At 41.5% G+C, this 26,540-nt stretch overlaps 1 protein-coding gene across 3 annotated transcripts in view; it reads left to right on the forward strand.

Moving 5' to 3' along the window:
• The first annotated feature begins 206 nt into the window (after nucleotides 1–206).
• Nucleotides 207–26,540, forward strand: part of RNFT2 (ring finger protein, transmembrane 2) — a 277,905-nt gene continuing 251,571 nt past the window's right edge. For 2 of the 3 annotated variants that reach the window (XM_086943262.1, XM_086943263.1), the window contains exons 1-2: nucleotides 249–381; nucleotides 21,004–21,101. The gene's annotated coding sequence lies outside the window, so the exon portion shown is untranslated. Of the gene's footprint in view, nucleotides 382–21,003; nucleotides 21,102–26,540 lie in introns of all 3 variants that reach the window. The other variant, XM_086943264.1, reaches the window with a different exon arrangement.

The following is a 26,540-nucleotide window of genomic DNA, read 5'->3' on the forward strand; positions in this document are numbered from 1 at the left end:
TAGGCGGAACTACAAAAGTGGCTGAAAAAGCATAGAGATATGGGATTGGTGGTTAGATAAGTAGCCACTGCATTGGCTGTGCGACAGACAGTGCTAACCAAGGCCACGATTGGTTGTAGGGACAACTATCAGTTGTTTTTGGGCGGTTGGGTGGGGGCAAAATTGAACCGTGGCCTATGATTGGCTGTCGTGAACGCTCGTCAGAAGCTCATAGTGGGGCAACAGAAGACTTCATGTGCGAGTGCCTGAATATGTAGCTGCTGCATGACCCGCCTTCCCTGCAATCTGATGCCTACCGACCTGTCAAACCGAGCAAGCCTGCGCCCGAGCCCGAGGCGAGCCGAAAGAGAGAAATCACAGGTGCGCGCCGGGTTAGTTCTGGTAAGCAAACTCTTCACCAGTGCCGGTTCACATTCAATTGACTCGGCCTATTAAAGCTTTTGTTGTGCGTTGTCTAGCCTGTCATTTTGTTGTGAGCGTGAAGGTAATCATCTCCTCGTTGTATCTCGCCCCTGTGCTCTATTCCCCAAGGACTCCCTCCATTCGCCTGTGCTTTCCATTCCGTTGTCCTGCGGCAATGTTACTGCAGGCAGGTTATTGTTATCAGAAGTGTTGTGGGAAGAAGTATGATGACACAAAGAAGGATTAGAATAAGATTTATTTATGAATAACAAGGGCCCACAAGGAGCCAGAGCCCAGAGTGCGCTCCGCGAAGAGCTGACAGCGCCTGATATAGAACCTAGTGACATCACATAAGTGATGTCCGAACATTCGGACATGACGCTATGTGACGCGCTATAGTGAACATAGAAAACATGCTGTGTAAAGAATTAACGATTATAATATTACGTTCTCAACATCTCCCTTTTCACTAATGAAACACAAAAGGTGAGACCATACATGTATAAAGAAACAAATTATTCCATCATGTAAGCATCAAAACGTTTAGGCATTCTGATTTCTCTCTTTGATCTGGATTGAGCATACATGGCATTGAAGTTACTGGCACTGATACATTGCCCATTTTCAGATACTTCCCCACCACTAGGCCTAGCTTGGATATCATCAATTAGGTCAGTCCCAACAGTGGTGTACCTCATGCCACCTTTCTTTGAACTCACACCTTTCTCCATAGTCATGTTTAGACTATCATCTAAGTCGGTTTAACCTTGGCTCTCTGATATATTTTCCCATTCCAGAATGCTATCATCAAGCCCTCTCTCATGTTCATCCTTCCCTCTCATTATAATCTTTTCTTGACCTTTTTTCAATTTGATTACATCGTCTTTGCTCTGCCAACCTTTCCCTTCAATGCATACAGCTCCCTTGGATGCTCCACACACTCTAACTGGGTCGCTAAATACAGATTCTCCCTTTGCCACCTTAAAAGGTTTTTTTTTAGCCAGTATCCAATCACCTTGTTCTATTTCTTTTACCTTAACTTTGTTGGACACATCAGAATATCTCTTAGTTTTCCCCTGCTTACTCACAATACGTTCTTTGACTCGGCGTGCCTCATCATTTATCACTTCTGGTGTGACCACATCTTTGTACCATTCATTGAATTTAGGGGTGAGCACACTGTTACAATTTCTCCCCCTCATTAGGAAAAATGGTGTTTGTTTAGTTGTCTCATTAGGTGTGTTGTTGTTTGTGTTAATTTTCTCGCGCAGGAACTCTTTTACATTCAATTTGGAAGCCACTGCTAGCTGAATACCCTCTTTTATAAACTTGTTCATTCTCTCCACCTGTCCATTACTTTTAGGACTATACAATGGTGTCTTTTCTTGTTTGACCCCTGCATGTTCTAAAAATTCAGACATTTGTTCAGACACCAATTGGGTACCGTTATCAGAGACAATGATTTTTGGCTGTCCTTCTATGGCAAACACTTTCTCCAAAACCTTTATCACTACACTGGTTGTCACCGTATTTACAAACTTGTACTGGACCCATTTAGAATAATAATCAGTCAGAACAATTATATTTTTACAATCATCCTGCAAAACATTAAATGGGCCTGTGAAGTCTATTGCAATCTTTGTCCACCGTCCGTTTGGTATCTCTACCATTTGCAGCTCTCCTTTACTAATCTTCCAATGTTTGTCTGCTTCTAAACACTATTCACAACTGTCAATATATTTCTTTACATCATTGTCCATTCCTGGCCACCAATAGTGCATTCTCAGAATGTTCCTGGTAACATTACTACCTGGATGTCCCTTGTGGGCCAGTCTTTCTATTTTCATTCGTAATCCTTCAGGCGGTATGAATAGATCTCCAATCCACTTTCTATGGTCAGTTCCTCATCTGTTTGTTGGTAGCTTTTTAATTCACTGTCTAGATTTCTTATGGGAGGCCATTTTGTTCTTACATAGTTAATTACTTCTCCCATTATTCTGTTATTCTCTTGACTTTTCAACCATTCTTCTTCTGCTATGGATCCGCTACACATTGCAGTGGCATCAACCCAAGCTACCACACACTCAGTATCATCTATTGAGTCCTCGGGTTGATTGCTCATAGGCAGGCGAGATAGACAGTCCGCCCTGCAGTTTTTACCACCTTTTATGTGTCGAATGTCAAAAGTATACTCTTGAAGTTTGTAACCTGGAGCTAGCCTTGCCATTTCCTCGTCTTTCACCATCCATCATGTAAAACAATGGTTTGTGATCTGTAACCATCGTGAACTTTTTTCCCCACAGGTAGTCTTTTAGTTTTTGCACTGCCCAAACACACGCAAGTGTCTCACGTTCGATAGTGCTATAGTTTTTCTCCGTGTCATTTAACCTCCTGGATATGAATGCAATGGTATTCCCATCCTTGCCCTGATGTTGACAAAACACTGCACCTATTCCTTTGGCACTGGCATCCATTGTGATGACATTTTACTGTTCCGGATCTTATGGCTTCAATGCAGGTGCCTCAGCGATTTTATTTTTTGGCAATCGCAAATGCCTTCACTTGTTCATCTGACCACCTGTAACATACATTCTTTCTCAGTAATTTTCTTAAAGGCTCAACCGTGCCTGTATATCCCTGTATAAACTTGGAATAATACTCACTGAGACCTAGAAATGATTTAAAAGATTCCTTATCTTTTGGTTCAGGAGCTTCCCTTATGGCTTCCACCAGGTCATCTTTGGGTGTTATTCCTTCAAATGTTAAAACATGACCTAAATACTCTATTTTGTGTGCCATGAACTTGCACCTATATTTTGAAACTGTCATTCCTCTATTTTTTAGTATATTCAGTACTTTATACAGAATTTCCAGATGTTCCTGTTCTGTTTTTGAATGTATAAGGATGTCGTTCTGGAATGCCTCGGCTCCTTTCAACTCCCTGAATAGGATATCCATTCGTTTTTGGAAAACACCAGATGAGGAGGCCAGACCAAATGGCAATCTGATGTACCTGTACTCCCCAAATGGTGTTATAAATGTAGTCAACCTTTTAGACTCCTCGGTCAAACATACCTGGTGATATGCTGCTTTTAAATCTCTCAAGGTGAAATATTTTGACCCCGTTACAGACTGCAGGATTTCTTGTATTCTCTGGAGTGGATTACAATTTATCATGATGTTTTTGTTCAGGGACCTGAGGTCCACACATAACCTTATCTCACCTGACTTCTTCTTTTTGGAAAGTACGATCGCCGACACCCATTCTGACTCATCTGCTTCCTCAATCAACCCTTCCTTGCTTAACTGTCCAAGAACTTTCTTCAAATCTTCTTTGATTGACAAGGGGATACTTCTCACTTTATGTTTCACTGGCTCCGCACCTTCTTTCAACTTAATTTCGTGCGTGTAACCTTTTACACATCTGATTGTGTTTCCAAACACTTCTTTATACTTTTCCAATGTTTTCTCAACACTTTTATTATTTTCTTCCATACATATACTGTTTATTAAATCCTCTTTTAGTATTATGGGATCTTTTGCCCCTGGTTGTAAAATTACTCCTAGCTTCGCCAGATCTTTCCATCCTACTAGAATTCTACCTCTTTTTGCGACATAGATTTTCGTGTTTATCACTCTCCATTTGAATTGAACCGTGTCACAAAAATATCCAACCATGTCTATATCCTGTTCCCAAAAAGCCTTTGGGTTAATATCAGTTTCTTTTAGTTCCACATTCTGCCATTTCTCATCAAATAGTGTGTCCGATATAATTGTGATCGGGATTCCTGAGTCTGCAGTGAACTACAATTCAACATCACCTATTTTCACCTCACCTACCGGACCTTTTATTTTTCCGTCCACTACTTCCACATACAATACTATGTTGGCACACATCTCTTCATCTCTTCATCATAGTCACCAACTGCATTTATTTTTACATTTCCAGACATTTTTTTTGTTTTACACTTTACACATTTCTTACCAAGAGCTGGGCATGTTTTACAGTCAGCTAAATGCTCCTGTGATCCGCATCTGAAACAGTTTAAATTTCTTGCTCCTACCTTTTTGTCACTCCAATTTTTCTCGCGACCTTTACCTTCACCTTTCCTTTTTTCCTGTAAATAAAACACGTTAGCATTACCACTTGTGCAAGACAATTCTTTAGTTGATATTAATAACCTTTCTATTCCTTTTGCAATATCTACTACATCCTGCAGCGTGGGATTCCTACATGCTAGTAGCCTCTCTTGCACCTTTTTAGAGTAACAGTAAATTACCACTTGATACCCGATGTAAATATCGGTCATATCATCAAACTTGCATTCTTTTTCTAATACTCTTAAACATGCTATATAATCTTCAACTGTTTCTCCTTCTTCTTGCTTCCTCAGTGCAAATTTGTGCCTTCCTCCATTATATTGCTTTCTTCAGCAAACTGCTTTTCAAGTCTTTTTATTGCCTCCTGGTACTCATTCAATGGTATGAAAACCCCTGGTGGGCTTTCATACTCCGGCAAGCTATCAAATACTTCCTGACCGGCTTTTCCCAATAGACCAAATAAAAGCACCTATTTTCTTTCAGCATCATATCCTTTGCCATCAATAGATACTATATAATTTTCGAAAGCTCTCAACCAACTTTTCCATTTCATGACAGGTTTTCCTGGCTCCTTAAGGAAAAGTAGTGGCACGCATATGTTATTGCTCTGCGCCATTCTTATTGTCTATTATTATTGTTGCACTTATCCTGATGATGTAAGGCTCTCTGCTCCAATGGTTATTTAGAGTTTGTGCCTTCGTCTCCCAGCATGTCTCACGCGTTGCAGCTGACTGGATTCCTTCAGCGCGACTATCCTCTTGCCACGCAGCGCACACGGTAGGATTATCACTCACTTCATGTACTGTTACAGACAATTACCGGCGTCTCCGCATCACGTTCATGAGACAATACCGCTTTTTCTCTTAGATTCGAATTACTCGCTCGTGAACCTTTGTCATCCTTGACCCTCGTCATCAAGTGTTGTGGGAGGAAGTATGAGGACACAAAGATGGATTAGAATAAGAGTTATTTATAAATAACAAGGGCCCACAAGGAGCCAGTAAACAAGAGTGCGCTCCGCAAAGAGCTGACAGCGTCTGAGATAGAACCTAGTGACATCACATAAGTAATGTCCGAACATTCGGACATGATGCTATGTGACGCGCTATAGTGAACATAGAAAACATACTGTGTAAAGAATTAACGCTTATAATATTACGCTCTCAACAAGAAGGTTCTAGTCTAATTTAAAGTGAATGAATTCCACAGCTCCCAGAATGAATTATGTTGTTATATAAAAATGACAGATGTGGAATACGGTGTCCCAGCAGTAGCATCCTCCCCGACCGGGAGCATTTAAGTGATTACGCCACACAAGCAGCTCTGTATTACTCCTCTTTATTCAGTCTGTAACTGTTAACTGGATGCACTGCATATCGAATTTTGTTAGCCACACCCCATTGATTACATCATGCTACGAGGTAGTCTGTTAGGGACCAGAGGTGTCCATTATCTCTAATCACAAGACATTACATCTCCGCAGGGCACAAGTCCTAAACAAGCATTTGCAATGCTAAAGGTCTCGCTTTTACTCGAGTTTAGGCCATAGGCATTGTAAATAACAATGTCTTTTATTTATGTTTTAAAAACCAAAATAAAAGGCATTGTCATTTGCAATGTCAATAGCTCAAGCTCGCGTAAATGCGAGACCTATTGCATTGCAAATGCTTTTTTTTTTTTTTGCTTTGTCTCCGAGAAAGGTGATCAATCGTTACCTGTGGCGTTAATGTTTCTAATCAGGAGACAGTCTTCTCTTGTAGGAAATTATAATTTTGTCTAAAACGGATGATCTGGTTGTATTTTGCAAAATGAAAAATATTGTGTGAGAGGTTTTAGTCCTCGGAATGGCAGTACTTCAAAATGTTCAATTAATAACAGACAAGAGGTAAACAAAAATAAATGAACATCCTTGAGCAGTTCCATTGTACGCATTGTGTCCTCATTGAAGGATTCCCTGGTAATTATTTGCACACACATTGGGTATTAGCTGTGAATTAATTCAGTTGGTTGCACAGTACCAATTATATTCTTTATACTCCCTACATTAGGTGCCCTCCCATACGCATCTCTGTCCTGATGAAGACCCCATTGTAAGGTGTCAATCAACCTACGTTGTTTCTACGGGATCGAAACGTCGACCCTTCTTTCTTCTACAACTAGCCCTTGTGTAAAATTGTAATTGTGTTGCATCAACGGGGCTCAGTGATATACGAATGCATAATCAAGAAGTCATGTAGCTTCGGCTCATAACCATTAGCCTGATTACACTTGTGAAAATGACTTACGATTTCACATTCTTTTCCATGCTTTTCACATAACCACGAACCTCACTCCGAATTCACTTACCCTTCCCCCGTTTTCTTATGTTTAAAAATTACAACTGAATTTCACTGAAATGTCAAAGGAATTTTTTGTGGTAATGCGATTAAATAACATTTCCCTCATGACATATTTGTTGCAAAGTCCTCTTTTGTATGCATGTTTTTTTTTTAAATTCTAAATCTTAGTTTGTCCTGGTTTACTGGGGCCACTCTAAAGCGTACCTATTCCTTGGAGTAGGCAGTAAGTGGGTGATGTGCAAGAAGTTACCACTAAGGGTTTCTTTCCATGTGGGCAAATTCAGAGCAGTGAGATGGCAGTTTTAAAAATTGTAGATGATGCACTCCGCATTCTAGTTAAAGTCTGACTTCCACCTTCTCATTCTTCTTGATCTGTCAGCCGCCTTTGACACAGTGAGCCATATTCTACTTATAAATTCTCAAAGAGAGAATTCGGATTAGTAGTAAAGACCTTGGTTGGTTCGCCTCATACCTGTGCAACAGCTGTTAATTCATCAAAATAACCAGCTGCCTTTCAGACTACTACAGACCACCGAGGAGTACCTAAAGCCTCTTGTCTCTTCGACCCTCTTCAGTTCAACATGGAGCCTCTGGCCTCTGCTGTCAGCTAGACTGACACCATATATCTAACATAGCTGAATAATTTGCCAACATCGTTGAAGACCTAGACGCCTGGATTCAGACGTGGCTGAACTAACAATTTTAAATGGAATTCATTTAGTTATAGTTATGTTTAACTCTGAATAACAACATCAACCTGAAAGCACACATGCATTCAATGAATGAGGTAGCCCAATTCCATTTCATACACCTCTATGGAATCAAACCTTTTATTGCGGACCCAGTTTTCAAGCACGTCATCCAACCGCTCATTATATCAAGACTTGATTAATACAACTCCCTACTCCAAATGCGATCCTACACTTCTTCTAGCTCCCCTTATAGCAACTCTCCATGCAGCAGCAGGGCTGGCCAGAAGAACAAGAAAACATAGCCACATTTCACCTTTACTGATCTCTCAGAAGAAACACCTATTACGGGTGCAGCATGTCTGCAAAGTAGTCTTTATTACCCGTAAAGCTGTGTTTCTGTAATCTACAGACCGCTTACATATAAGCTGACCTTTTCTGTCGGTCAGCTCTTCTCTCAGAGTAAAGACAATATCTTCATTCAAAATCTAGAGTTAAGAAGGAAAAGAACCTTGGATATTCCCTGGAGGCACATCAAGAGTGTGGAACTCCATACTACCATTCATTAAGACAATTCCATCCCTTGGTGTGTTAAAAAAAGAGCTGAAAAGCTTATAATTCCAACAACAACTTTTCCAGTGTAATATCTGTGCTTTACTGCTGTAAGCTCTTAAAGGGAAAATGTGGATGAAAGTGTTCTGAACTCCAAATAATATGGCTCTCAACTTGCACACTCAGTTCACCTTAACTTGGCTGTTACTTTATTTATAGAATATACTTTAGCAGTTTTCTTTATTATTCCATATATTATTTATTATTCTACTTCTAAAATTTACCTCCTTTTTCCTGTTCTATATGTGCCCAGATAACTTTAGTGGTGACAGTGTTGCGCTATACAAATGTGACTGATTGATTGATTGATTGATTGATTGATCATACATTTTATTTTGTATCACTATTTTTTTTAAAGCCTTGTGCTAACTAGTTCCTATGCAAAGAGTTGTGTCTCCACGCTATATAAAATTGCAATTAAATAAACAAATTAGATTAACCATAGCAGAGCAGTAACAGAATCTTAGTATTTGTTTCAGCCTCAGCATTTGCTATTCAGCAAGGACTTGGGCCAACTCCTGGCCATTTTAGCAAAACGCCAACCCACAAATGCAGGTATACTTTTTGAGGGGAGATAGATATTAGCTACATATCTGCTTAGTTCACAAACATGATAACATTGCCTTCACCATAAACGCTAAGCTGTCAGGAAATTGGCAAGTAAAAGTGCTGCCATTACCCCTCTGTAATAATGTTACCTTAACTCCCACCTTTAGCATACAGTAAACTACACAAAACACAAAATCATCAATTGCAGCATGTGCTAAAACAACCGCACTTGTATAATAATTCACCAAGTATCTTACGAACATTCTTCACAACACCATGTGTCACCCAACCACAAACTTTATATGTCTACATAAACACAAGTATACACCCACATATCAAAGATTTAATGCCAAAAGACCATATCGCAGTTTTTAAGCCCTGAAGAAGTACAAGTGTGCGTGAAACGTGTATACCTGTATAAAACGACTCATCGAATGAGTAAAATAAAGAATGATTAAAGAAATAATCGCAAGAATGTTTGATGCTTTTTTTCTGGTGGTAATTTCTCAGTATCATTGTTTATGTATATACACCCACACACTCCAATCAGAAAAAGGCACAACAACGTTCATATGCCACAATCACCAACATACATTCATAAACGCTATCAAATGCCCGAACTCTCACCATGATAACCCCCCTATCCGTCATAATACGCCATCCTCCGGACCATCATTCATCCAATGCTGTTTAGTGTCTATAACAAAATACCTACCATTATATGGCCTTCACAATAATATATCCTAGTTCATATATCCATTATATTTCTGCACAACCAACAGTATAGGTACACACAATACCCATTGACACAACCACTTAGCAACATTCATACACTCACCAACATAGATACATTCATACGTACACAAACAAATGCCTCTGCACACACTTCTAAAATCCACATATTAATCATCTAAATGGCCACTGGCATGGTCAGTGACCCTCCATCTCACACCCACACAGTAGTGACACGTCCATATTCAGCTATACAGCAACCATTATATATACACAAATAATTATCACTATATGCTGAAACCTTTCCAATAATATAATCATGGGAAAGCCATGTTCATACTCCCACATACACTAAGATAGGCACCCAGCAAACCCACCATTATATACCCACAGTGCTACCATTAAAAAATACGAACAATCCTGTATCCACAGCACCACCATTTACCAGTGGTCTGTATTGTTAGTCCAACAACTTGGTGACTCCAACGCATAAACTTCAAACAACCAAAGACAACATCTCATTTTGAACTCTCAAGTACTAATGTGCTGGGTTTAACATATTTGTAGTGCATACCTATCTATGTGTGTATATATATATTTATTGTGTTAATAAATGGGCCTGGTTTGTGTTTTTGGAAATGCACCAAATACATTGTTAAACAACTTCTTGTAGAAAGTCCGAGGTGCCCCAAGGGGACAGACCGCACCCATCTTGTCCTACTGTCAGTCTTGTTTGTCTCATGGTGCTTCTGATATTACCACTGAATGGTTGCTCAACTGGCTGCTTGCGTCTGCTCAGCGCTATAAAGGTGGTGATGGTGACAGTTCACAATAACAGCCAGTGTGAACAAAGTCGACATAGTGACTCCCTACATGACCGGTCTGAGTTAAAAAGAAATCCTAGGTTGGTAAGGGCTATAGCTTGTAGATTACTCCAGGGGTGGGGGCATAACGAAGTGGTGATAGGACATCTCATGTCTGCTTGTTGCAGATCGACCTCTCTAGCAGTGTGCCTGGAAGGTCCCCTCCTCTGCATCTCCTTTTGCCCAGTTTAATTCTGCTTTGCCACCCATAAAGCAGTTTGGCAGTTTTCATTTATTGGTGTTCAAGTAATTAAAACCATAACATCTTGATATAAAAATAGATCAGAGCATACAATGAAACATAATAAAAGCAATAATTCATAAAAGAGTATGATTTCTTCCCCATTAAACAGTGTAGCATAAGTATTGTCTTCTAGCCCGACCTAAATAATTGGGTTAAAAAGACTATAGCCAGTAGCAGAATTGTCATCTCACCCAGGCCCCAGGTACAACTCATAAGGAATCACATGGGACTGTACTGTTCTTATATGCTTGAGGCTGAGAAGAACGTCACCATTCCATGGGGTTAGGATACAGTCGAGTGAGATGCAGCCACAAAGCAGCAGTGCTTGGCCAAAATGTGAGGTTAAAGTGCTGCCCGTAAAGTGCAATCCATAAAAATCAGAAAGTGCTCTGTGCTTACAATTATAAAGTCTTCATGGGCATTTGAGGATTACCAGGCATACTTTCATCATATTTACCAAGTACCCTGATAAAGCTTCTTGTATGCTGGTTCGCTATTGTGCACCATCAGCATCGGGCATCACCTTCACTTTCCATGCGCAATAATTTAGTTTATTGCTGCACAGTGGCACTTACAATTTTCAAAAGTGCTCTGTGCTTGCAAGGGTAAGGCTTGTTTAGATCTTTCCACCCATACTGCGACTCTTGTCACTGAGGGACTGTCCCACAGGTACCATTACAGAAACCTCTTAGAGTTGTGATTCAACTACCAAGGGTTGCTACAAAGTATCCTAACAGGCTTCCATGGGGTGTCTGCTTTCTGATAAAACTCCACAGCTCTGTTCAGGGGTTGTGCTTGAAACAGGAATGTGCCAACCCAATCCAATCCAATTCAATTACAATGCATTGCAACACAAATTAGGACTTTTAGCGCTCCCAATGAAATGGGAGTGCAGGCACCCAAGCAAGGATTACCCAACAGCAGCACACACCAGGCAGTTTAAATGACACAGGTTAACATTTTTTTCTTTTCACCAGCTGCCCAGCGCCTCTTATCACTCCAAAACTTAGACCCGCCTCCAGAAAGAGGCTTTTACTGGGTTCTGAAGCATGGAAACTCCACAAGGAAAAATTAATAATGGTGGGGAGGTGGATGTCTAGGATCTAGATAATTAGTCTCTTAATGATTCAGTGGAAGGTCAGTATTAGGTCCAAAATATAATAAAGGAAATAATCTATTGACGGGACTCGCAGTCCACAATATGCAATGTAAATAGATGGTCCAGACAAGAGCAATGAAAGTTGAAGATGACAAGTTCCCTGACAACTTCTTCCTGGATCCATGGCCTTTGTATAGTCCTCGTAATCTTAATGGGCCCAGGTGTATTTGTTAACTCGCACCAATGTCTACACTATAAATACCAGGACCCTGATCGACGTACCAGAGATTAGAGCCCACCTTGTATGGCATACATCTTGCTATTACAGCAAACGTCAGTGTATCTACGATCCCCCAGCCATGCCTCAAGATGCACAGGAGCTTGTGTAACCACAGTCAAATTCTACTGAATACATGCCATCTTCTTTGCCTCATTGATGACAATTGTACATGGCCAGTGTAAAACAAAACAAAAAATAGTACTGCCCTGACACACTAATCCTTTGTAACAACGAGCAGATTACATGCTGCTGTACCTAGAAGCAGATATGTTTTGCATTGAGTATGTTAAAAGAGGAATACAACAAAACTTGCTATTTTGACGGGAGAAGCAGGGAAGCTATCATCTTGGAATAGGACGACCAGCTGTAATCTATTTGCTAGCTTCTTTAGCCTGCATCCTCTGTTTCTGACTCTCTCTTCTGGCTGTCTGACCCAACTTTCACACATCATAGAACGCGTCATATTTGCCATCGAGTTTTTCCGCAAAATGTCCCAAAGGACCACACCCCATAGCCCAGTATGACTCACTGTCCCAGTCCTGTTAGCTTCCTAAAAGGCATGCCAATCCTCTGCCGACAGCAAGAGGTCTCCCCACTTCATAAAAAGGTCTTGGTCACAGGAGGCTCTGGCGCAGTAGACCTGCAACCCAAGACGGCTCCCAAAAGCCTCTGACCTGTGATTGCTGCAACTGAGTTCACTTTCACTAGTGTAGACTGGTACCTTTCATGCAGTATCCGCATCCACTAAAGCTCAATAATGGAACTTGGCTTCTTGTCATTTAGGCTGACAGTGCATCTAAGAGGTCCCCCATGTCTTAACTAACAGGCTGCTGTAACAGCCATAGAAATTTAGTGACATTTATGCGCTTGATATAGATCCACTCATTTTTTTTGTGAAAGCATTTTTTTTGCTGTGATCCTCTCAAAAACAAGTCTTTAAAAATGATTTTCATATACTTATAAACATTTATGTTGTGCAACCTAAGATTCATTCTTCTTGAAGTATCTACTTCTAGTCTTTTAGTTGGATTCAAAATACCAAGAGTGAAAACCTTTAACTTCAGCAGTATTTGTGTTCACAAAAAACACCAATGTGTGTTTCCCAGTCTCGGCAGCTTCCCCAGATGTTGCCACACTGGCTGTGCATTGGAAATGGGATTTTAAGAGGTTTATTTAGAGTAGGGCAGAAATAGAACTTCTGTCACCATGGTGGGCATCTTTGCAAAAAGTAGTCCTGTGTCCATCACTCTGACAAGCTGAATGTCCTACGAGAAGAAGTTTTAAATCCAATCTTAAATCCTTTCCCCCTAAACTCTCCCTGACACCCTTGGACCATCACTGTGATTCAGTGAGCACATAATGTTCTGTAGTAACACCAACAATATGGGTATGCACTTTTACAACTGAACTGTAACAACGACAATCCGTACCCTCTGGATCGGTTCGATGCATTATATGGTCCACCTCTCGATAGCCTCCATTCCGTCTGCTATTATAGCACAGAAGTTTGAGGTGATCAAGTGAGGGAGGGAAAGGGAAGGGAACAGCTGGGAAGGAGACCTGGAATAAGCACAACAGGAATTGATCACTCCACAAATTGTTTAACATAATACATATGTTCCCTATAACTTAAGCTTTACCTGTAACAAAACTAAAGACTATTTCTGCTCTTGTAATTCCAAGACGAGGAAGACGCTGTTTGAAAAGTAATATGTTTATGTAGAAGTTATTTATTGATACTATTCACAATCAAACACATAGTACCTCTATATGAAGAAACATATACCCACCAAAAACAAATAGAAAGTGTGCCCCACAGGGGAAGAACCAAACTTCCTAGACTCCACTTGACCCCTTGTTCAGTTTAGTAAAAGAACAAACAAAATAACCAAATGTTAAAATCTTCATAAGAGAACACTTTTTCCAAGCACAGCTCTTCTTCCAAAAAATGTAATTATTTTTGGTAAACAATCCAGTATATTTCATCCTACATGAATGAACATAAGAAATAGGTATTTCTCACTTATTGTTCCAATAATATGACCTCTTGTTCTAGAAAAATAGATAACGCAATGTTATTTCAAGACCAAGTTTGTAGAAAGCATATTGTTCAACTCTTGATTTAATTGAGCAGTAACTTTGGTGTCCTCCCAGTTTAAGCAAGCCAGCAAATAACTCCTCCTAGATTTATGACTTTCTTATGGTGACCTTGACACCAAGTATAGTTTATCTGATTTCGAACTGAGGAACTTGGAAATGTGAAAGAACTCACTCTGTGAAACCGAATATAATCAAATACAGCTTTTCAGAAAACCAGAAATGTTATTGTCTTTACTCAAATGTCACTGAGAAAGCACAGATGTAGACTTTTAGAATGTATAAACAGGAAATCAGTTCAAGCATCCTTACCCCCTTACAAGTACGAGGATTTTCAGGAAACAGCAAAAGTACCGAATAGGATCCAGAGATGGAATAATCTGCCTCGTTCTGCAACCGGCATCTGTTTTTATAGCTCTTCGGGTTAATATGAGTCATTAATTACAAACGGTTATATATAGAGCAACTGACCTCTACTATGATTCATGGGACACATAGTCCTAACCTTCTGAATCCAAAATTCTGCTTCTGTGATGCCCTATGAATTCTATCATAAACACCACCATCTTGTGAGCTTATGAAATAATGTCAGTAACTTCTGTTCTCCTATAATCTCTACTGGTAAATTTGCTATTACAGAAATGTTTTGCTTTGTGTCAGCTTTCATGTCCCTTTTACCTCTGACGCTTGTTTTAGTTGTAACATGAACAGAGGATATAGCATGCACCACATCCAGGATATCCCTGTCCTCTCAAAGGATGCTATTATAGGCTAGACAATTTGGTAATAGTTTATGATGATGGGGGCAATTCCTGCTCGCAGTCGTATTTGGATCTTTCTAAGCATTTCTGGTTGTTGTGTTGCTGTAAAAGAAATTTCTGGGAATTAGGAGGACTGCCTGCAGTGAATACACATCTCATGCATTTAGATTTTGAACTTCATGGTTCAGCGAGCTGTAAGTGTTTTTCCAAACATTTTCATCCAGTCCATTTCATTTAAAAGAAGGTGATTTGGAACCAGCAGCCATAGGAACCAGCAGTCGCAGGACCCTTTTAAAAACTTTGATATGCGGAGGGTCATCGTAATGTCACTTATTTTTTGACCGCTCTGCAGCTAGTTGTTTGGAGGTGCCCCACCTGGTATATAATGCAAAAACCACAGTTGATGGACAGTATGCAGAACAATGTCAGTCTGACCCTGTGCCTCATGGGAACAGTCCAGCCCGAACTGCCAAGCCATGCCTTCCCTGGACCGGAAACAAGCTTCCGAGGACCGGTTTCTGGCATTCCAGCCGTCTTCAGCCCGGCTTGCTTGAATCCAGTGGTGTGGAGAGCATGGGTCCTCGGAAGCTTGTTTCCGGTCCAGGGAAGGCATGGATTGGCAGTTCGGGCTGGACTGTCCCCATGAGGCACAGGGTCAGACTGATTTGCATATGGCCATGTCTGAACTGGGGTGGTGTGCAGTGCAAAAAAACGATGGATTTAGGCCCCTATCTCTGTACTGGGGTGAATGTATGACATTGTTCTGTATTCTGTCCATCAACTTGTTTTTGCATTTGTCACCCCGAGTGGGATGGGTATGCTCGGACGTGAGTCCCATGCACTCCACACCACTGGATGCAAGCAAGCCGGGCTGAAGATTGCTGGAATGCCAGAAACCGGTCCTCGGAAGCTTGTTTCCGGTCCAGGGAAGGCATGGCTTGGCAGTTCGGGCTGGACTGTTCCCATGAGGCACAGGGTCAGACTGATTTGCATATGGCCATGTCTGAACTGGGGTGGTGTGGAGTGCAAAAAAACGATGGATTTAGGCCCATATCTCTGTACTGGGGTGAATGTATTCTGTCCATCAACTGTGGTTTTTACCTGGTATATAAAGCAGCAACAAAATAGAAAATACCACTGACACCCTGATTTTCTAACTCCCTGAAGCATCTGCTGTGCTGATATGTGGGCGAGCCTGAAAGAAAATTGATTGCCTCCAGTCATTGGCCCAATTGTAGAGCACTTTGACTCTAGCACTTATTGCCAGGCATCTCCGATTAGGAGACTAACAGCACTATCTGAGCCCGTTGCGTAACAAACCACAGCAAAATCACAAACTACACCCTTGTAACTCCAAATAATAATGAGACCCCAGGGCAGCTGCAGCTATCCTGGGGTCCATTTCAAGTATGGCAGATGCAGCATACCTGCAGCTGCTTTTTGTGGGTGGTCGCTGACAGTTGGGTGACAAGGCACCGGAGTAGTCTAATTCATGTCTGAAATTGGAGCCGAGATATGCTGTTTTCTGATGTCCATGGCAATGATTGTCCATGTACTCCCTCTCACCCTTGCTTGTGGCTAATGGAACACTGTTGAATTCTGGTATTTTCAAATGTGAGATCGAGGGCCTCATCTGCATTTATCAGGTGGATTGGGCAACTGGTGGACCCTTATCTCATGCAGATCTCATCATTTTGTCCCCAAATAAACGTAATGTTTTAGCGAAAATCGTGGTCTTTCTCACCAAAACAATAATATTAGTAGTTTAAGCATATTCAGCAGAGTTCTGTGTAATCACTGTGGTCAAGGTCTCAGAAAAGCCTTCTCAGTCCTTATCCTTAGTTATGTTGTTAACATGCATAGCATTGACTTGGTAAAGCAATACCTTTGATTTAAACTACCATGAGTCTTATTTTGTTTGTTGCAGGCTGCATATAAAAAGCTTTTTACTACTTTCTTTACACCTTTTTAAAACTGCTTGTAGGACGGTAGGTTCCTTCTGCATGGTTACCCCCACTTTTTGCCTGGTGCTCAGCTGTTTTTGACTACTCTGACTGGGATCTTGCTAATCAGGACTCCAGTATATCTTCTTGCTCACTTAAATTGTTATTTTCAGTACTTGGGTACATCCCGGATTGGATACTGGGGTACCCTTATGCGTCCCTTGCATATGGTACTAAGGTACCCAGGGCATAGATCCCCCATCGGGCTGAAGCATGCATTATGCTAGCCATGGGAGACCATTCAAAATAGAACTACAGGCCTTCCATTACAGCCCGTGTAAGCTGGGGTCACTGCACTTAAAACCTATAAGTCACCCCTATAGTACAAATCTGTAATCATATAGTAGGCCTTATCAATCCAGAAGGCAGGGTGTTGGCATTTAAGTGTGAGGGTGCCCCTGCATGAGCAGGACACCCCTACAGCCTATGGAGTCCATTCTCCCGGGTTGTAAGTGAAGCAGCCTTATACTATATAGAGGAGCATCGCATAGTTACGCGATGACCATCTCGAAACTGGCTTCAATGAATCCTATCATGTTTGGTACCAAACATGTTGGAATCATACCTCCCACACTGTGAGCGGTGTGGGAGGTATGATTCCAAGCACTGGAAGAGCCCTCCGTTATGCTCTCAGTGTTCTTGGAACCAGCCTTCTAGACCGGGACAGTACAAAATGTTTGCTGCGGACCAGACACACGATTCTGCCCTCCTCTGCTGAGCCAAGCTCAAGCAGGAGAAGGTTGAACAATATGAATCCCGTCACAGGGAGGTGTGACCACCTGCCAGACAGGATTTAGTGTACTGGGGCAGGGTGGGTGCACTTGCCAGCACCACCCAGTATACATGAGTGGCACATTTGGTGTACCCATGCATAGTCCAATTCAAACCAGCTGTGGAAGCAGTTGGCCCTCGCTCTGGCGCGAAACTGGACAAAGGACATGGGAGTAACCTCCCCGTCCAGACTCTCCCCTGTGAAGGAACCATGAATCGTCCTGACCTTTTGCTTGGGGGACTTAAGGGCTTACCTGTGGGTGGTCCCTAGATTCATCGTGGGATAAGATTCAGATCAGACACCACTTCTTCTTCTACCGTCTGGGCACTGTGGACTTCGCTGAACTTTGATTGGGCTTGACTTCGTCTCCATTCCAGTCTGCTGTATCGTCTGTACCATACAGGAACCTACCAAGGCCTTTGGCCAGCAAAGACACCTGAAATAATCTTCCTTGAAGTGAAGGAGCCACTTCCCTTCATTAGCAGGCACTGCAACTAAGTCGATCTATCTGCTGATCCTGAGCTCCTTTGGATTCCTAAAGGTTCTGCAACACAGGTGATGTTTCTCCACAGCTCTTGAGGCCTGCCCTGCCCTCTCACCAAGTTTAAGGCCACTATCCCTTGTGGGAGCTGCAATTACCGAACCCCTGTGCACCGCATCAACTTGCAGTTGCAAAGGCTTGTTGGCTTCCTTCCAAGAAGATCTTTGGGCCCCAACCTCGAGCATCTCCAGTGACCAGAATCTTTGGCCACACCACATTATTTTGCAGCATGGCCTGCATCTTTTGGTGAGCTGCTTGAGGTCCTCCTGTTACTCCAGTGCCTCCGGCTTGTGGGTCCATTCGAGGGTCACCTTTGTTTCTTTTGGGCTCACCTGATTGCTCTGGGCCTGCCGTGACTCCCCTGATTGTGGTGAGTCCCTTGGACCTTGCTCGTCACGACATTGCACCTTCTTGACTTTTGCGTGGGTTGCATTTGCCAAGGCTTGTTCCTGCTCCCGACAGACACCGACCCCTCAACATTCGACATCCGACGTGGTACAGCTCGTGTATGGCTCTTGGTCTTCCTCAGCGTCGCCTAGTCCTCACAGCTGCAGAGTCAAGGTCCTCGTCAACTCTCCTGCAACTCCCTACACTGGTGGGCATTGGTCTTCCAGATCGCCTGGTCACTTCTGAGTAACATAGACTCTGTCCCATTCTGCTTGCAGGTACATCACAACTAGAATCCACCTTCGAATTCCACCGGACACTTTCTCCTTCTTCAGCAGCAGCACTTTCCTGAGGTCCTTCGTTGGGTTCGACAGCGGTTTCCGACACCACTTCACACGTATGTATCCATGGGTGGGGTGGCTCTCTACCCTTCTCTCTTCCACTGGGTTTCGTAATACTCACAAAGAAGGAACCCCCACTGCCTAACCAGATTTATACAGTTGCTAATTGTCACTATTCTGTCAAGCCCAAAAAGGTCAAAAGTCCCACAGGAAAACCCACAGGAATAGGCAAAAATATTTAAAGTAAACAGAAATAGTAAACAGAAATAGAGAAAACGCACAATGTCTTTTTTTAGAATTTTTTTTCATCTCAAATTTATTGTATCGATTTCAAAAAAAGTAATCATCACGTTTTAAATGGATGGATATGACATAAAACCAAATACTAAGATAACAAAGTACCCAGACGCAACAACCACACTGGACAGCACTCACACAATCTGACCCAATCAAAAATAATACATTCACACATGTCACTAGATCAATCATATCTGGTGATTTCACAAGAACACCTCTGATAATGAACCCCCCTCTGACACCGTTTACAGCACTTCATAGATTCAACATGTACAATAATAAAGATAAATGATGTCAAAACAACATATATTTCATTGCTTGAGATAACAAATAAATGCAGTTCATTAAGTACGATTTTGTTGACATCTTAAATCAAGAAAATCGGTGGGGGAGGGAGAAACAGGAGGAACAAGAAAACTCCAGCACCAACACGTGTTTCTGTATGTGACCCCAATGGTGGATCTCACCTTCTTCAGGGCGCAATGACAGAGGGAGACAAACAAAGAAGGAGCGACTGGGAAATAAAAACAGCTATTCATATACAGTGCCATATAAGTCACAAGATGCATAAATATAACAACAACAATGATAGAGGCCTAGGGGCTTGGACAGGGCATGGGTGGATAGAAGGATAGGAGGTTGATGGGTTAAAATCTGATGGGAGACGTGCAAAATACGCAGTGTAGAAGAAAAAGTAAGATTGAGATAACAAGGTGAAACCAAACACGTTGCCAGTAAAGAGGTAAGAGGAGAATACACCCTCCAGTAATTAGATAAAAAATCTGTATGAAAAAAACAAAAATATTTTTTTCCTTTTTACCCCATGTGAAAAATTCCAATATAAAAGCATGCAGCTATACCTAGGTTATGATACACATTCTTGATGATTCATTGGGGAAATGTCGCTATAAAATCCCAATGCGAGGAGTAGAACAAATAACCTGTAGAAAATGAAGAAAATAACAGGACAAAATGTAATAAACAACGGTGTTTCTTCAGGGTCCATTTGGAAGGGTCCTTAATCTTTAAAAATTCCAGCGCGATTTACACATTGAGTTGTACGGAGCACGCAGTCATGTTCCCACACTGCACACGCTCACCTTGGGGTCCCTATCCACTCACCTTGGGTCCCCATCACTTCTACGTCCTCTCGACATTGTCTTGATTGACCGAGTCGTGGTTCTTATACCACTTTCTTAGTATATGGCCCCCCCCCCCCACGTCCCCCCGGTCCACTGTGTATTCTGTGCTATTTACTGTATTCCCTTGCAAAGTATTGTGTGCATTGTGTTTATCTTATGTGTTAGAGTGTATTAAATAATAAATACATATTTTTATAAATACCTTGTGTGGTTTTTTTTCACTTAATCTATACTATAATATTATATTCTGGTAAAATAAGCTGCTTTACACTCCTTCACTAAGCCTGAAGGCTGCACTCCACAGCTACCACTTAGAGCTTTCTAAGGTTGTCTAATACCTCTTAAATTACCATAAGACTGTCTGGACTGGTGCAGGGTGCCCACTTACATTAGTGGACATCAAATACCAGGCCAGCTTCTCACACTGCTTCTGTCAGTTATTATTGACTATATCTGCACTTGTATCTTTGGTTAATTAGGTACTCCTTGATTGTGAGAGCATGTCATCGTTACTAAAGTAATAAAAGTGAAAAAAGGTTATGGATTTTGTGCAGTGGTCGGTATGAGGATTATGAAGTCTTAGAAAAGGGGGATGTTTCTGTTCATCTCATATCCATGTTTCAAAAAAGAAACATCGAATCCCATGAATCTATCTTTGTATGTCCCATTTTAAAATGTTATCCTTAAAACATATTCTGTTCTGCAGATTATGAGTGGAGTAATAGTTTTTGAATTTGTTAACAAATTAACAGGTTATGCTAAACCAAGCCCACCAACCAGGAAGCCGTATTGATGGCTGCCTAACGACTTGACAGCCCTACGCCGCAAAGAATCAAAATCTCGTCTTGGGGTAAGTGACAATGCTGCTTAGTATCTCCCAAGCCTGGAGCTTTCAGGTAAATTGCTGTTTAGTGCTCTCTGCCTTGGTGTAGTAATCCTTTAGTTTCATCCTTTCATCTTTTGTTGAACACTATCCTAGCTGCATAATTTTATTGACCACTAAAGGAGCCTTTGTATACACTTGTACTCTTAAGCCTCACTGCTGCATAGATTTTTGCAATGATCCTTATCGTAAAGGCCGGATTTGCCACTAACATTCCTCGTGTAGTTGGGGAAGTCAGGGTGCACATAGAATTATAAAAGACTGTGGTGCGAGGCTTACTAAAAGCTTACACTATGGAAAAAGTAGACTTGGGCGAGCCGCGACTTTCCTTTCTTCGTGGCGGCTCGCCGAAAGGTATTTTTTCAATATTGTAAGAAGCGCCGCACACCGCCTGTGTTGCTCTGTAGAAGAAAATCATTAAAGAAAATAATGCTGACAGACTGTAAAGAAAACCTACATGTAACTACACAAGTAAAAGGGCCAGTCTTCATGAAAGGATACAAATGTAGACAAGGCGGTACTAAGGAGGGACTAGCAGGCCTATTTACGAATCAGAAGACAACATTTACAAAGGACAATGACACAAGCCTATGAAAAATATGAATGGAGCTTGAAGTCCATACATGAATACAGCATGCCTCGCAGAGCAGTGCGTGTGCTACCCAGGCTCAACCTAAAAAGATGCATTTTGGAGCACACATAGTGGACACTTCTAGTGAGGTGCTAGGGTTCTAGATTACATAGTTTGATCTTTAGATTCCTAACCACTTCAGAAGCATTCTGGAAAGCCTTGAAAAGTATCGTTTTCAAAAAGGCATTTAATGCACTTGTTCAGGTATCACTGAGCTGTAACCTCCCGGCTCTAAAAAAGGAAAAGGCTGTACAAAGAGCACATAATACCTGCTCCCCTCTCAACGTTTATGAGCAAAAACGGTGTACTCTCATCGGAGTCAACAGTAACATTCCTACTAAACTTCAGGGTCCTTGCAGGTAGACCTGAGGCTCAATTAACAATGGTTAAGCTATGTGGTTGTAAATAGACATGACTACGTTTTAGGAGACGATGGAGGCTGCGGCTGAAGAAAAGAAGTTGGACCAAGGCATGCACATGAACCAACGGGAGGAGCAAAGTACCATTTTGTGAGGTGCTACAGCCTTCCACAAAAGTCTTCCAGCAGGCCTAAATCCAGATTCATCTGGCTACAGAAAGGAACTGCAACCATTATTTGGAAAAAAGCAGACTGGTGATTGGTGGCTGTGCAGGTCTTTCTGGACAGGCCACTCAGTTAGTGATCAGGTTCTTCGGCTGTAAAGGCAGAGGGGTGGCACGTGGACTCTCGTAGATGTAGTGGCACAGAAGAACATTGAGTGCAGCGATACTCAGGGGGCACACAGACCTTACTTGAGTCCATGGCCTTAAAACACAGGGCATAATGATGTGCTCTCAGAAAGTCTGAACTCATACAGACATCGGGTTGCAGAAGATCACAGGCTGCAAATAGTAATGTGAAGTAAGCCACTCAAGTGTCATGCAGACTAAGATTGCAGATGCGCATCTGTGTGCAGCAGCAGATGTGAAGTACAGTGGTGCTTCTGCGGACCATTCTTAGGGGAGAGACCGGTCCGGCTTGGCAGAAATAGCTGGCTCCAAGCCTCAGCAGGATCAGACTCTCCAACCTCTTTACAGCAAGATACTGTGATGATGAACGTGGATGCTGTGATGAAAAGAGCAGGTCTTCTACACGCAGGACAATCCATATTCTTTTCTTGTGTATCAAAAGTATAGTCTTTTCCTCATTACTGGGTTACAGTCCTTACCTCTCAAAAAGAGAAAGTTACTAGTTCTGTCTCTGGTCCTTGTCTAACTCTGCACAAGTGGCAGAGCCCTTTGTCAGAAAGGTAGTCCATGAATATGGTGAGCTTATGTCCAGTCTTGAGGCATTTAGCCTTTAATCTGTTGTCTAGTCAGATTCAAACCTTTATGGAAAACAAATCCTGATAAAGTGCATGTTCTTTTCAGGTGTGCCACAGCCGTTTGGCAAAGAGCCTCGGGAGAGTTTTTGTCTCTCTCCGTTTGCTTATTGGTCTTCTGCATCTGTCTGGTCAGTTGTGCTCCTACTGGGGTCTTCTGTTTCCAGCAGGACAGAACACCAGATGTCGAAGTTAGGCATGTTGTCCATCTGTTTTGTAGTAAGTACGTAGGCTAGTCCATGCCTTTGCCCTTGTCAAGCCACAGCAATCTGCCCATGCTATGTAGGTTGATGTTGTATACAAACCTGTATAGCTGGTCAAACCTGTATAGTTGGTCAGAGAAGTTACTCATGCCCAATAAAGGTACCTTACTGTTTTAAATAAGCTTCAGTCGTCCAGATTTCTGCTAAAAGACGACGCTAAAAGTACAGTTTAAAGCAGAGATATAGTGGATTCCATACACAAGTACACCTCAGATAGCTGTCACCTAGCTCATTGTCTTGAGCATCACTTTCAACCAATGCTGTCTTTTTTTTCCATCATTTCTAAGTATGTTGGTACTTTTAGTTTAAGATCTGGGTCTGTATGCTCCAGCATGCTTACTGCTGTTTGAATGAGAAACCAGGGATGTCAGTCACACCTATATCATGAAGATAAGTTACATATATCTATTAATATGTGCATAACCAATCCCATGATAAACCAAGAAGCCCAAATGTTATTTTCTTAGTTGCGTGCTCTCTGGTGTTGGTGTAGGCAATGCATTCTGAGGACAAAGGTAAAAAAAAAGGGGGTGCCACAAACACCAATAATGAATCCCAATGCTTTTGTGATCTGCAGCAGATTAACTATTCAAAGTATGAGGCACTGATGGATTACTTAATAAATCATGGAGATTTACGGTCTTTGGTCTATAGATGGCGCTTGTAGGTTCTTGTTCGTTGTACCATTAAAGGTCTAAGAAGGTTTCATTTGACATAAAACCTGTTAATTAATAGACACATTAAAATAGGTAAATTGTAAAGTATTTTATACATTACATAAAAGTAAAATCCTACCAAAGGATACAAGGAAGCAAATTCTATGTCTTTGCATCTACAATAAAGATGTCTCTATCACCAAACCTGGTTTAACGTGTTCCCATTATCCAATTTGGATTGAATTAAGGCACTACTACGGTGATGTGATGGTCTGGCCCACAGATCGTAGAATTCTCAAATGCCAAAATCAGGATTCTGCCGGCCTTTGATAGATTAAAGCATGGCCGCATAGAGCTGGCAACTATTTTTTGATGCAACGATTTACAAAGTCATGCAATTGAAGCAGAGAAACGTAAAGTTTATGGGGTATGTTTTCTTAACCTTTTTTGAAAGTTGTATAAACAAACCAGAAGTAAGATCGTTACAAATCATCATAATACAATAAGTCGCTTAATCAGAAAGAATATCAAACATATCACAAAATGGATTAGTTTACAGAGTATCATGCATAATTGTGGAAAATGGAAAAGGAGGATGAAGGATTGCAAATATAGTAAAGTATCGGCAGGAATTAGATGCTGTCCAGTATTAAGAAGGAAAGCAATAACGTCTGACAAAGCATTTTCGGGCTTAGCAGCATGAACCAAAAGGGTAAAGTAAATTTATTGAAGCCTATTCAGATAAACCATATCATGCATACAGCCAGAGTCCCTTGTGACCAAGGCCCTAAGCTAAACCATTGCTCTTGGTCTCTTAGCTATGTTAGCGGTATAGCATAAAAAATTTCTTCTACGGGAGGGCTATATATTGAGAGTTGGAGTAACGTAAGAACGGTGAAAGAGTTTTAAACTGCAGTAATTTATGCTTGGATTTAAGGGAGTCCATTTATGTCTGCAGACATTCCTGCCTCATTGAGCGTCTTAGTGGGTATCCCAAATCCGTGCACTTACCCTCGTAGGCCCTTGCCAGCGGTGGTCAGGTGTCTGACAAGATCAAATAAATATTTGAGACCAAATGCTTTGAAAGCAAGGCAGTCAGGACATATAAGACCAACTTGAACTCAATAGGAATCTTCTAAAAGAATAAGAATTTATCCTTCAAAGCATTATGTAAGCGAAAAATAATGAAACAATAAATGAGTAGATAAGACCCTTCTCATACAATTGATCCAACCTGAAGAAGGCCTCATCACTGAGACATCGCCCACGCTCCTCATCCCATGGGTCCGACCTCTTTAACAAAGTTTCTTAACTATCCTCGAACGTCACTTCCAGTGCATTATCTCTAAATAAGAGGAAGTAAGAGGAGAAACAGGAGACATTACCCATTACATGAGCTCATGCCAAGAGAGTAGTACCATGTGAAATGGATGGATTTCATTACTCAGAGCCTTGTGGTCACTATGTAAAATTGCATCTAATGGTGTGGGACAAACAACCGCCCCCAACTGAATACCAATATGAGACAAAACAGGTACCTGATGATGCCAAAACCGGACATATTGAGCATTTGCAATCCTATAGTAGCCCTCCAGGTCTGGTACAGATATTCATCCCCCACACCCTGTGAGATTTAATTCTACGTGGCAAATACACGACCGTGGAAGTCCTATCCAGAAGTGGACCTTTGATTCAAGTGTTAATCATACAGTTAGGTAATTATTCTTATATTAAAAGGAACAGCACCTGGAGACCATCTAATTTCCATATCTCTGCCCACTTACAGATGGGAAGAATCCGAGCTCATGCTCCTTACGATTGCTATGCATCCCTGAATAGTCCTCTGATTGACATATGTCATGCATAATTGAAGCTAAATTAACCTGAGGGATCTTGACATATAGGAGTAGATCATCGGAATACAGACTAATAATGTGCATATCCAGAGAGCTTGTGAAGCCCTTTTGGACATGCTGCTCATGTACAAGACAAGCAAACGGTTCAGTTACAAATGAGAAAAGAAGTGGAGAGAGGGGACAACCCGGTCTAGTGCCTCTAACAGGATTAAACATGTCTTGGAGAAGACCGTTAACACATACTGCAGCCATTACAACAAAATAAAGAAGGTGCCATAAAGAGTATTTCCCAAAGCCAATCTTACGAAGAACTTCAAAAACAAAAGGTCACTCACTATAGTCGAAGGAGTTAACAAGGTATGTAATCTTGCCAAATGATCTCAGTTTGATAGTATGACCGTTCCGTTGCGTTGGTTGTGGAATGCTGGAGTGCAGAGGTTGAGGTTTAACCAGGAGAAAAGATGTTTAGCTACCACTGAATGCATCACTGAGAAAGCTTAATATAGAAATGTGTGCATGGTTTGGATCCAACGTCTCTAGAAGATTATTAAAGAACATCAAAATGAGAGCAAAACAACTGTTAAGGTCTGATAGATATATAAATGGTGCTCTGCCTAAAATATCGTACAGGAAGGAACCTTACTGCTTCTAGGTGTCTCC

The sequence above is a fragment of the Lissotriton vulgaris genome, chromosome 11, assembly GCF_964263255.1.
Source record: "Lissotriton vulgaris chromosome 11, aLisVul1.2, whole genome shotgun sequence".
Taxonomy (NCBI): Eukaryota; Metazoa; Chordata; class Amphibia; order Caudata; family Salamandridae; genus Lissotriton; species Lissotriton vulgaris.